Below are 13,170 nucleotides of genomic sequence, written 5' to 3'. Positions count from 1 at the left end.
CACCACTTTTGAAAGTAGAGAAAAGGATACAAAGTCAGTGTCACTTAAATATCGCTCCCAAAAACCCCCTCCCCCCCCATTGGGGTTAGTGCATTTAATTCTTATTATTTCCATTTATAGACCACTTACAGTCTGAAAGAGACGGACACACAGACACAGACACACACACATCCCTTTTCATCCCAAGGTATAGCAAGGAGTAGAACAGGCTCCCCAATGCCACCCAGGACACTCGGGGGCGACAGTGTCAAGAGCTCTACACACACTCTGGGAGGGCCAACCTTTAGTCAATTCCAACCTTCAGGTCAGCGGCATCAATCTCACCATGTAAGGGGGACTGGGCTGATGCAAGAGGTTGTAAAATGCCTCATTTCAAGGGCAGCCATGTTCTCGGCTCTTGGTCAGACAAGCCCCTAATTCTTACTCCAGCTTTGAATTTCAGCTTCCTCAAAAGTCAAATTTGCAAGGCTTACACAATGGTCACTGCTCATATCCTGCCAAAGACCTAGCCTTCATTGCATTACACCATTTCCAAAAATGTTTGATGTTTCTCACCAGGAGATGTCTGTCACAGATTGTGACTCTAGCTTTTGGCATGAGTGTGGCGCTAGTGTTTTGCAATACACCTGGCTGACTAGTTTGATGTTCTATTTTGGGAACAGCTTTCCCAGTGTAGGGCAAAAGAGCCTCCAATTTACTAAAGTAATGAAAAGGTTTCCATTTTATTCCTTGGCTACTGTTCAAAGTATTCTGCCTCCCAGATGAACCTTTCTCCCTCCCTTCATGATGTTTCTGTCCAACTAAAGCCCAGAACATCTGATGCTTCCCCAAATTTTGCTATCTATCATGAACTGCTAGGAGAGACAGTCTCCCCCCCCCCCAACACAGCAGTTTGGTCTTTAATTGCCAGATGCAGAAAATCTTCAGAAGGTGAGCAGGACACCTGGCCCTCACTTTACACAGAGGATCATTATAAGGCATATTCAATTTTTTCCTATTCTTTCATACCAGTTCATTTATTTATTGAGGGATGTAGTGCATATTTTTCTGACTAAAAAGCAGAGCAACATTTCATCATTGTGGTTCAAGAGGTTTACTTTCAGAGACTGTTAAGATTAAGAGAGCCAGGGTGATAGAATAGAGAAGAGACTGTGCTTCCAGTCTAGTCATTTCGTGTGGAATGGCCATGCTCCACTCGCTCCCTAATTACAGGGCATTCACAAAATACTATCTGAGAAGACATCCAATTATTGTGTTCCTGTATTTCCCCTGCAATTTTTCTGTCTTCTTGGACAGTCTTTTCTCATGCCCACTCCCTCAAATTTCAGAAGAACAGAAGGGTTGCTCAGCCTCCCCCAGTGCAGATGTCTTTAGCACTATTCTTGTTAAAAGGGTGTGGCTTTGATGTGGGCCATGACCTATCGGGAAAGTGAACCTATTGCCACTTAGCACATATTATAACATTTGTGATGGGTGTCACTTAATGACCCAATTTGGGTCGTCCCCCCTCAGTCAGTTGATGAAAAGCATGATTATAACACCATAATGCTATCATGCTCTGATTATGGTGTTGTAACATCATAAATATCTCACTCTTATGTAATAAAAAACTGGGAAATTATTTTAGCTGTAATTAAAAGCTCAATTTAAAAAGTTAGAATGGGCTCATAAAATAGTAACTCCCACAAGAGTTAGCAGTGAATATGTGCTGAGCAGCACGTGGCCCAACCCACAGCAATGATGTCACATGCACTGGTGTGGATACAGCATAGATGTAGAAACAAAAAAGTGCACTACTCCCAACAGTGTGCAAAGTCAACTAAAATTCAATTCAAACATTATAAACAGAAGACCTGGCTAGCACAAGGAGCTCTGTCTGGAAGCAACCTAAGACTAAAAAAATTAAGATGGCTTCTCCAAAGGTACGTCCTGATTTCCTTACCTTTTTAAGATTTCTCAGATAGTTGTCTACAAGCATGTTGACAGGGGTGATCCAGTAGGCATTATATACTTGTGAAACCTGCATACCCTCCAACATTTCTCCAATGAAAATAGAGATGTCCTATTTCTTCATAATAATCATAATCCAACATATATATAAAAAAAATTAAAATCCCTATAAAGGGCTGTCTTCAGATGTCTTCTAAAGGTTGTATAATTAATTATCTCATTGGGTTGGGGTCACATAACTCCATACCTTCCAACATTTATCTTATGGAAAGAGGGACATCCTAAGGAAAAGGAGGACACTCCAGGATCAAATCTGAAACCAGGACGGCTTCTGTAAATCTGGGACTGTCCCTGGAAAATAAGGACACTTGGAGGGTCTGAACCTACAGAGTCCCAGCAACTGCCTCTACCAGGGAGTATGTAGGACTCACAAAAGCCTTTAACAATTCATTTCACATGCATTTCACAAGCCATTCTCTCTTGACACACAATCTGGAAATTACCAGTGTAGCACCTACAAACATGACCCTAGCAGTCCTTGGTTCCATTCCCATCTCCCTAGTTGAGAGTCAGTGTGGACTCATGATCAGAGTTTTAGTCTATAGCTAGAGAGGCATATTCAAATTCTCCATTAGCTAACCAAGGAAATTTTGGGCCAGTCGCTGGCTCCACTGGCGGAGGAAGAGGAGTGCGGGGGGAGCGCACCTCTCCCAGCAGCGTGATCCCGGCAGGGTGCCATTGCGGCTGCCCCCCCCCCGCCTGTGCTAGGAACCCTGCCCTCGCAGGCAGCATGCCCTGCCCCCCAGGACGTGCGCCAGCCCTGCCCCCACCTGCTCTCTGCCCCCCCCCCCCCGGTGCTAGAGCATGAAGCTATGCCACTGGCTGCCTCTAGCCTAGCCTACTTCACAGGTTGTTGGGAGGATAACAAGGGGAAGAAGAGTACCATATATACTGCCTTCAGCTTCCTGGAGGAACAGAGATAGAAATAAAACACAGTAAAATAAGGTTGGCAGGGAAAATTTATCAGGCTCAGCTCCTCATACACTATGGAAATTGACAGCGTTTCTGTGAAACCCTTTACACACTCAAAAAGCACTGCTGAAAAATTCCCAGAGAAAATTAAGCTTACTGGGTCAAAGGGCTGCCTTTTAAAAAAATACACACCAGGACTTTGTTCTTATACACCTCAGTGCTGTAGAAATGAATACTATTTTACGAAAACACAAGGCTCTTCTCTCAAAACCATGGTGCTGTCTTTCCAAAATGCCACCCTGTTTTGCCCTGATATTTCATCCACTTTCAGCATTGTATGTTTACCCTTCATGACATCAAATGGGTTAAGAGGCTACAGCTTGTTCTCCTACAAAGGAAAGAACATTAATATTGGGTTGCTCCAGTTCCTCTTTGGGAGGAAAAAAAAAATCATTATCTTTCAGATTGTGTTTTGAATAACAAACACAGACCCTTTAGGAAGAAACTTGTCCCAGTGGGAATTGAGAGAGGATCAGAGTTAAGCACTGAAACATGCAATTAATTCCCATTAGGGGATTAGGGCACTCATGTTCACTTTGAATCAGAAAAAGTGAATTGTGAATTAAATTGTTCACAACCAAGAGGTTACTTGTCAGAGTTAATAAGTTAAAATATAAAAAGGGGAAATGAAAATGCACATTAAAATCTCCATAGTAAGTACAGCATCTGCCCACAAAAGATATGCTTCATTTACATTAAGCAATTTCTTTACTGTGCATATGAAGCTATACTTTTTGTGGGGGGAGGGATAAGTTTCTTAAAGGGAGAGCTTTCATGACTGAAATCAGAAACAGTTCCTCGCATCTGCAAAGGTTCTGCTAAACATTCTGTGCTCTTATTTTGTTATTTTGTTCTATGTCTTGGATTCTATTCTTATTTGTCTCTTGTAGGTCAGTGTTAAAGTCTGTAGCAAAAGCATGGCAAAATTGGATTGGCATTCCTTCATATATGCAGCAAACAAGTTCCACTTTGCACAGTAGCCCATCACCTTTGCCAACTTTATGTTAAATGTCAGTTTCATTGCCTGGTTCTTTGCCATAGCCTTTACAACCAGGCACCTAACGTGAAACGTTTTCCAATTTTTAATCAATCCCATCCATGCTGCAACTAACATGAAACATATCTAGGGCTTATGCAGGGTATTTTTGTTCTTTCAATCCCAAATATTTAGGAGCATCATCAATGGGCATAATGTCACCTCCTGTTTGTTTGTTTGTTTGTTTGTTTATTACACCCCTACAGGTCATATCACAGTAGGTCACTACTTTCAGACAATCTCACCACATATAGAGATGAGAACCTCTCTGACCATATTTTCTCCAGCAGCTACAACCAGTGTTAGAAACTTTTCATCAAATGGCACCTTAAACCCAGGTTAAAGTTGCCACAATGGAATGTCTAGACACCTTTTTTTGCAGTGTAATCTGTTTTAATTTTTTGTTGCTGTTGTTGATACCAAACAAGAAAGGGATCTAACAAAAAAACTGGTAAGTGCAATAACATCATAAAAACTAACACTCTTTTACATGTAAGGAAAAAAGGTAAATGACCCCTGTACAATTAAGTCCAGTCAAAGGTGCCTATGGGGTGCGGCACTCATCTCGCTTCAGGTCGAGGGAGCTGGCGTTTGTGCATAGATAGCTTTCCGGGTCATGCAGTCAGCATGACTAAACCGCTTCTGGCACAACGGGACACTGTGACGAGTGCCAGAGCACATAGAAACACTGTTTATCTTCCCGCCGCAGCACCTATTTATCTACTTGCACAGGTATGCTTCAGAACTGCTAGGTTGGCAACAGCTGGGACAAAGCAATGGAAGCTCATCCTGTTGCGTGGATTCGAACCGCCGACCTTTCAATCAGCAAGTTTAGACCACAGCGCCAACCGTGTCCCATTTTTACATGTACCCTGTGTCCACACCCAGATTGTCAGTTTATCGCACCCCAACCCCCTTTTAACATTCACTTCTTCCTCCTAGAACATCTTCCCTCTCTATTCCTAGATCATTATTACTTTTGGAGCTGCTGGCACATCCGTCCAACCAAAAACCTACTGCATGGCCATGTTCAGAGACCCACTGGTGATCCCCAACCCAGTTCAAGAATAGCTGTGCAGGGAACATAAAAACTTGCCAACTGTTTTGTGCTGTTTTAGGTGGTCCTAACAACAGAGCCTAGGGCTTGCCGATCAGAAGGTCGGCGGTTCAAATCCCCGCGACTGGGGTGAGCTCCTGTGGCTCGGTCCATGCTCCTGCCAACCTAGAAGTTTGAAAGCACGTCAAAGTGCAAGTAGATTAATAGGTACCGCTCTGGTGGGAAGGTAAACAGTGTTTCCGTACGCTGCTCTGGTTCGCCAGAAGTGGCTTAGTCATGCTGGCCACATGACCCGGAAGATGTCTGCGGACCTATAGAGCGAGATGAGCGCCACAACCCCAGAGTCATTCACGACTGGACCTAACGGTCAGGGGTACCTTTACCTTTACCTTAACAACAGTGCAGCATTTTGGATTTTTTGCTAATGGCTATGCAAATATTTTATATGCTATTCAAAAGTAACAGACTGATTTCAAAAGAAATCAGACTAACCTTGAAACCTTCATTTTCTGCAGTCATTTGTATAAAACAACCCTTTCACCAGCATTCAAAGGTTATTTAGCCACCTTGTGGCAAAAATAAAGAATAGTATTTAATACTGAGTTTCATATGAGCTGTCAAAAAACAAAACAACTCTCCACCCCCCAACATCAGGCTTCATAATGGCTGAAATAAAATGTGCTTTTCCTTGTAATCAAAGATCGAAAGTTGATGTTCCAACACTTCACCAATTTCGCCTAGAGAGAAATCAGGCTTTATAATGTACAATATCCTCCAGGACAAAACAACCTATTCAAAAAGATACTGTCATGAAATATTCATAGTGCAGTCATTAAAGTTTAATATCCTGGGAAAATGAGTGAAATCTGTATGTCATCTCTTCAAGCGATTTCTTTTAACTACGACTGACAGCCTATCCAATTGTTGGTACAGCTGATTTGCTTAGGACTATATTTTAAAAAGGGGATGCAAAAAATGACAGAATGTAAAGGCATATTGTGCGACTTGAGAACACCCTTGGCAAACACAACAAGGATCCCCCAGCCAGGCCAACTGTACATTTCAGACTGTACATTTATTTTAACTAGATAGTTTAATCATTAATTTCTACTAGTGATTTCTTTTTGGAGGGGCTGGCTAAATATATATATATGTAATATGAGAGGTGGTATAGTACCCAAGACTGCACAGTGTGAAGACTGTTTCAGTCTAACCTGTCACAACCTCTTAGGCAGCTTTAAGCAAACCACTACCTTCAAACCCCACCTGCCACAATAAATGATAATAAAAGCTTATTACCTTACAGGGTTGTTGTTAAGATTTACTGTATTTTTCGCCCTATAGGACTCACTTTTCCCCCTCCAAAAATGAAGGGGAAATGTGTGTGCATCCTATGGGGCGAATGCAGGCTTTCGCTGAAGCCTGGAGAGTGAGAGGGGTCGGTACGCACCAACCCCTCTCGCTCTCCAGGCTTCAGGAAGCTATCTGCAAGCCTTGGGAGCCCGCGGGAGTTCCCACCGGGCTCCTCCGGCTTGCGCAGAGCTGCCTGCACCCCGAAGCCCCGTCGCACTGAGCAGTCGCGCCGGGGCTTCAGGTAGCTCTGCGCAAGCCGCGGGAGGGCTCCCCCAGCTTGCGCGGAGCTGCCTCTTATCCCGAAGCCCTGGCACGCTAAGCAGTCACGCCGGGGCTTCGGGTAGCTCTGCGCAAGCCGCGGGAGTCCTCCCCCGGCTTGCGGAGAGCAGCCTGTTTCGGGGGCTGGGGTCAGGGGAAGCTCGGGCTTCCCCCACCCCAGCCTCGCGCCTGGGGGGAAAATAATTTTTTCCCTCCCCCCCCCCCAAAAAAAAACCTAGGTGCGCCTTATGGGCCGGTGCGCCCTATGGGGCGAAAAATACGGTATATTTACAGAACTAGTGGGAGTGTAATCCTATGAACACATATTATCAAGTAAATGTAATGAAAAGTGGGATTTACTTATATATGTATATATGATTTTGTTTTAAAAACACTAATTTGAATGCGCTTTACTTATTTTTCAGTTAGCAGAGGGCCAGCAGTATATGTGGAAGAGAATGTCTATATACAGTCCTGTACATGTGGCAGCGACTCACATACACTGGAGAAAATAAATGGCTGCACTCCACTGGTGGAAGATCCCCGTGTCTTCAGAAAAGTAGGTTCTCTCTCTTTGTTCCAGTTTAGTATATTTATACTGTCCCACAGAGCTGAATATGACTGTAGCTCAGTGGCAGAACATCTGCTTTGCATGCGGAAGGTCCCAGGTACTATTCCTGGCATCTGGCAGGACTGGAAATATACTGTCTGAAACCCTGAAGAACCACTGCCAGCCAGTGTGGACAATACTGACCTGGATGGACCTGTGGTTTGCCTTGGTTTAAGGTAGATTACTGTGTTCTTATGTTCCTAACTTAAAGAGAGCCACTGACATACAAGCCAGCTCTCCATTGCCTAGCTCTGCCTTGGGTTTCCATTTTGTGGCCCTCATGTACAGTACACTTGCAGCGTACGTGCATTTAACATGTACACATTCAGATTTATGTGCTTGGCATAAAATAAAAGGGGGTAGATGTCCGGGGGCGGGGTGGGACTTGCAAAAAGTTGCAGCCTTACTGTACACTAAAACACTGAGAAGTGGCTGATACAGATGAGCCAGCAAAAGTGGAGTGCAAACCAAGAAAGTGTTTATATGTTGCAAAGACCCTTGTGGAGTGCAGTGTGGCTGTGGCACCCTCTGCACAGCATCACACACCCCACAGGAGTTCTCACTCAGTAAGCCCAGACCACTCACTGTGCGGGGAGAGAAGATTTTGCCTTAATCTGTCCCCAAATGCAACTCCTTACTTGTCCTAGAGAAGTGAACAGCAACATTTGCTTAAGGGGAGAGGATCTACCCAGAGACATCCCTGGGGAGGACACTGAACCTGCCTCTGTCTGTCTAGTTAGCACCATCCTGAATTCTGTTTTAGAATACTGAGAACAGATATGGAGACTGGGCCAGGATTTTTGGTAGAGGATGGGGAGGCTTTTGTGGGGGGGGGGGAGAGGGAGGCCCTCATATTTGTATTAATTTGTATTGGTTTTGATTGATTGGGGGGACAGCTCCCTCCCCAGGCTATGCCCATGGATGCCTTCATTTTGGCCTAGTCACATTAAATGTCTCAAAAGGATAGTGTTACATTGTACTCAAAACCATTTGACAAATTATTCCAATTCACGTAGATCCTATGTGCATTATTCTGGTGGTTCCAAACATGTCAGAATTGAAAGGTTCGTACAGTACAATATAGTATCCTATTTTCCCTTGGCCAAAAAAAAAAAAAAAAAAAAAAAAAAAAAAGAGTCTTCGCTGTTGGCTCAGGGACCAGATATAGTTACACATTAATTCTTCAGAAGTTTCTGAAAACTGTAGGAAACAGGTGAAAAAACAAAATGTCTTGAACTTTAAACCTGAGCTTAGTCTGTTTGAATAAAGTGAGTTTTAAGGTCACTCTTCACTCAGTACTAACTTTCAAGGAGGACCCACATGCCAGAAGAGACTCCTGGGACTGCATCCTGTTGGTTCTTTGATGCTTTCATTTTGTAACTTGCTATTTTCTTTACAGGGCAGACAACGGGCTTCCTGCTTGGGCCGACCTCTCTCCAACCTCACCAAATACCTCAGAACCGTTTATGGCAAAACACCTTTCTTACATTAGCCAGGGAGGCACCAGTGGAAGCCACGGCCTCTTTGAAATCAAGAGGTTAGAGTCTCCTCTCAGCGGTCGTCCACTCCAAAACGATGAAGTTCTGGTTTGTGAAAACAAACAGCATTGCAACTACTGGGGTGATAACACTGGGCAATACCTATAAGACTGGCCTAAATTGTACTTAACAGACTGGTTAACAACCCCTACCCCTGCAACTGTCCAACATCAGATGGCTTATTTGATGCATTGAATCTGAAACAGGATAATTGTTTACTTCATTTCTAGCTTGCCTTATGGGTCAAGGAACCCACAAGGGGCTAACAGTATCAAATTATTTCTGAAGACATGCATATCAATAACAGTAAGGTATATTTAAAATGTGATGTGTACAAAATCCTAAAGGCAACTTCATTACATCTCCATTATCCCTGAGACCCCATATTTGCACACAAAAATCCCATGCTATGTCCAGTCTTCCAAGAACCAGAAGTGAAATCTATTAGAACAGATACATGTTCCTCCCTAGCGTGCAACTCGAATATAGGGATTCTGTTGTAAAGAGGACCGTCTTTCTGAAGTTCAATTCACCACAAGATTTCTGTTGGTTTTATATCCACTAGTAAGATCTTTAAATAATGTAATCTGGATTAAATAAAATAATTTGGATTAGAGCACCTGCCTTTTGGGGGACTTCCTCTCAAAACAATGTGAAACACTCTAATCTCTTTACAAATGAGAACATTATCTCAATACTATCAATGCATCGTGTCTGAACATCAAGTACAGAGGTCTTTTCAGTGGCTACCTATCAGCTGTGAACTTCCTTGTAGTTCTCTAGAGTCTATACTTCAGCAGTATTCTGATGCCGTGACATACATTTCTGTTGAGACTAGCATTTGATAGCTGGCAGTTAACCTAAAGGAGAGCTTATTTTAAGCAACTATGTTTTATATCTCTTTCAAAAAAAGATGCATCTGCATCCAGATGCTGAGATAAAGAGTTGGAGAGGGATTCAGCAGAGCTTTAAACAGATAAGCCATGCACTCATGGCTGTGGAAGCAAATACAGTGGTACCTCGGGTTACATATGCTTCAGGTTACATACGCTTCAGGTTACAGACTCCACTAACCCAGAAATAGTACCTCGGGTTAAGAACTTTGCTTCAGGTTGAGAACAGAAATCGTGCTCCGGCAGCGCAAGGTCCCATTAGCTAAAGTGGTGCTTCAGGTTAAGAACAGTTTCAGGTTAAGAACGGACCTTCGGAATGAATTAAGTACTTAACCCAAGGTACCACTGTATAGTGCTGTTTGGAAAAAGAGTCTTCATTCAAGAGTGTCTTCCTCTGGGCAAAATGAATTCACTGCTAAAGGGCACAGCAGTCATAGCCCTGCAAGATCACCACAAATAATGTATTTTGCTTCATCGCTATGTTATGTCCTGTCTCAGAACTACAGAAAAAAATCTCAAAACTCAAGTAATGTTTTAGGTTTCTTATTCTGTTTCATGGACTCTTCTATCACAACCTCACTCCATCAATAATCCTGTTTACCAAGCCCAAATACTGGACTTTGCCCAGTGGCAGCTGAAATCGGTTGCAACTCTAGGCTATTTCTTTCCTTCCTCTGTTAGCTAGTCACCTTAATAATTCTGAATCTCCCATATTTTCCCTTATCTTCATGTCTGGACCTAACAAGATGTTTTTAGCCCAATTTCATCTTTGAAACATAGTTCACATAAATAATGTAATGTTCAGTTAACATTCTACTTCTTCCATGGCTTTCCCATTATGTTTGGCCGACTGCAAGTCTTTGGGATACATGTCCAGCTTGCTCCCACCCCCACCACATTTTTGTCCACTGCTTGCTGTGAGATGCGGGGGCAGGTCAAACCACAACTCCAAAGAAAATAAAATATCTATCCCATGGTTTTCCTACCAAATGGATTAAGATGGTACAGTGCCATCTTATAAAACAACTGCTCCCTATTATCACAACTTCTTATTACGACAGAGAGGTTAGTAACAATTAATTCATTACTAACTTTTGTTTAAATGTGGACGTTCAAGTTTATTTCTTTACAAAACCATATTTTATACTAATCTGTTCCTTTATAGTTCAACTTTGCACCATAATCCAGTAGCTACCTTGCAGTACAGTATTTCAGTTTTATTCTCAATACCACTAAACAACTGCTTATGCTTGCTTGGAGATAGAAATTTAAGATTATTAAAGGTTTATATGCTTCTTTATATAGTTAGTGTCAAATGTAGAACAAACTGAATAAAAGCCTTTCTTTTTAATCCACTCACCCTTTGGGGTACAAGGGAATTGCATCTTACACAAGGGTTAGGTTCCAAGGTTTATGATGTAGGCTTGTTTCAAATGTAAAAAATAACTACAATTTAATCTGTGGTTAATCTGAAAAGAACACTTCTGATGGTCTTCCTGTGTATGCCAAAGAGAAAGGATGTGTGCGTGTGCATAGAAGCCTGTGGTTCACTCTCAGAACACTAAACAATGGTTAGCATTACATCCAAATACAGCCTTTGTGAAGCATATCAGTGTCCAGCAACCATAAAAAGAAGTGTGAAAAATTAAACAGACTAGTTACAGAATAAGGACAAGATATATAGCCAAACAGTTGAATAAGCTCTCAGTCACCAATGTAATCTTGTTAGACCTGTCAAGAGCACATACACTTATTAATATACAGTTGCAACAGCAATGTGATGGGTTGCTGCCAGAAAAATACTTCAATATCCAAGAATGTGGAAGAACCATAGCTCAGTATTACAGTAACTGCTTGCCAAGCAGAAGGCCACAGCTTCAATCCCCAGCATCCCCAAGTAGGACTAGGAAAAACTCCTATCTGAAACCCTGGAGAGCAGCCGCCACTAGTATATAGCAATACTGAGCTAGATGGACCAGTCTGACTGGACATGATACAAGTTCTCATGTTCCTAGCGGCATGGCTATGCATGTCACACACCTACGCCTTTAAGATAACCTTGCAGTTAGGTTAGTCACTTGCCAAGGACAAAACAGGTATTCCTGCTATACAAGTTGCTTCCAGATGCTCAAGCTGCCCCATGACATACAGGTATATAGACTCCATATAAACATACACACAGAAAAATTGTCCTTCTCTGCAAGGCTATCCCAAGGACACAATTCATTCACAGAAATTCTGTATTTAAAAAAACTCAAAAGTGCAGGGAGTAATGGGTGCAAGAAGTTTGAAGTACTGCATAGGCTTCTGTGCAGTACACCCTTGATGATCCCCAAGGAATGCTAAGGGATTAGCAAGAGGCACATCAGAATTCTCTAAAAGATATACCGTATTTTTCGCACCATAGGGCGCACCGGACCATAGGGCGCACCCAGTTTTTTTGGGGGGAAATAAAGGGGAAAAAATTATTTCCCCCCCAGGCGCGGGCTGGGGAAGCTCGAGCTTCCCCCAACCCCAGCCCCCAAACAGGTAGCTCTCTGCAAGCCGTGGGAGCCCAGCGCTGGCTCCCGCTGCTTATGGAGAGGTCTGCGAAGCCTGGACGCGCTGAGCTCAGCGCGCGCAGGCTTCGGCATGCTGGCAACCCTGCGCAAACAGCGGGAGCGCTCCTGCTGTTTGCGGGGAGGTCCGCGAAGCCTGGACGCGCTGAGCTCAGCGCGCGCAGGCTTCGGCATGCTGGCAACCCTGCGCAAACAGCGGGAGCGCTCCCGCTGCTTGCGGGGAGGTCCGGGAAGCCTGGACGCGCTGAGCTCAGCGCGCGCACGCTTCAGCATGCTGGCAACCCTGCGCAAACAGCGGGAGCGCTCCCGCTGCTTGCGGGGAGGTCCGGGAAGCCTGGACGCGCTGAGCTCAGCGTGCGCAGGCTTCGGCATGCTGGCAACCCACCCCTCTCACTCTCCAGGCTTCAGCGAAAGCCTGCATTCGCACCATAGGACGCACACACATTTCCCCTTCATTTTTGGAGGGGGAAAAGTGCGTCCTATGGTGCGAAAAATACGGTAATACAGGCAAGGTCTTGAGATATGTAGTATTAGTTTGCATGCCACTACACGCCTGAAACCAGATGTATTACCAATGTGGTGCCCTCCAGATGCTGCTGGACTGCAACTCCTATAGTCTCTGACCATCAGGCATGTTGTCTGGGGCTAGGAGCTGTAGGCCAACCATAGGCTTAGGATTTTTGTTAGGGGGGGGCAGGCCTTTTGTTAGGGGAGGTAGTACCTCAGTTAGCTATGCATTTATATTGATTTTTATAGATTTAGGAGGACAGCTGCCTCTCCCTGCCCCGCCCCCCGGCTATGCTCTTGAGTCCAACAACACCTGGAGGGTACCACACGGCATTATCCTGCAAGACAAGTGGCAAAACATCACACTCATCATTTAAT

General features: G+C 43.8%; 1 protein-coding gene and 2 long non-coding RNA genes across 4 annotated transcripts in view; 1 reads left to right on the top strand and 2 right to left on the bottom strand.

Moving 5' to 3' along the window:
• LOC144327549 (uncharacterized) overlaps positions 1-13,170 on the bottom strand; it is a 164,208-nt gene that overhangs the window by 16,453 nt on the left and 134,585 nt on the right. The window lies entirely within an intron of this gene.
• Positions 1-13,170, bottom strand: part of GGACT (gamma-glutamylamine cyclotransferase) — a 49,390-nt gene that overhangs the window by 33,625 nt on the left and 2,595 nt on the right. The gene's annotated exons all lie outside the window — the stretch shown is intronic.
• On the top strand, positions 7,047-9,451 carry LOC144327548 (uncharacterized). Its single transcript, XR_013392680.1, has 2 exons — positions 7,047-7,245; positions 8,696-9,451. It is a non-coding gene; the product is annotated as an uncharacterized LOC144327548 (long non-coding RNA).

The sequence above is a fragment of the Podarcis muralis genome, chromosome 4 (assembly GCF_964188315.1).
Source record: "Podarcis muralis chromosome 4, rPodMur119.hap1.1, whole genome shotgun sequence".
In the NCBI taxonomy this organism is placed as follows: domain Eukaryota; kingdom Metazoa; phylum Chordata; class Lepidosauria; order Squamata; family Lacertidae; genus Podarcis; species Podarcis muralis.
This window is presented reverse-complemented; position numbering and strand designations above follow the sequence as displayed.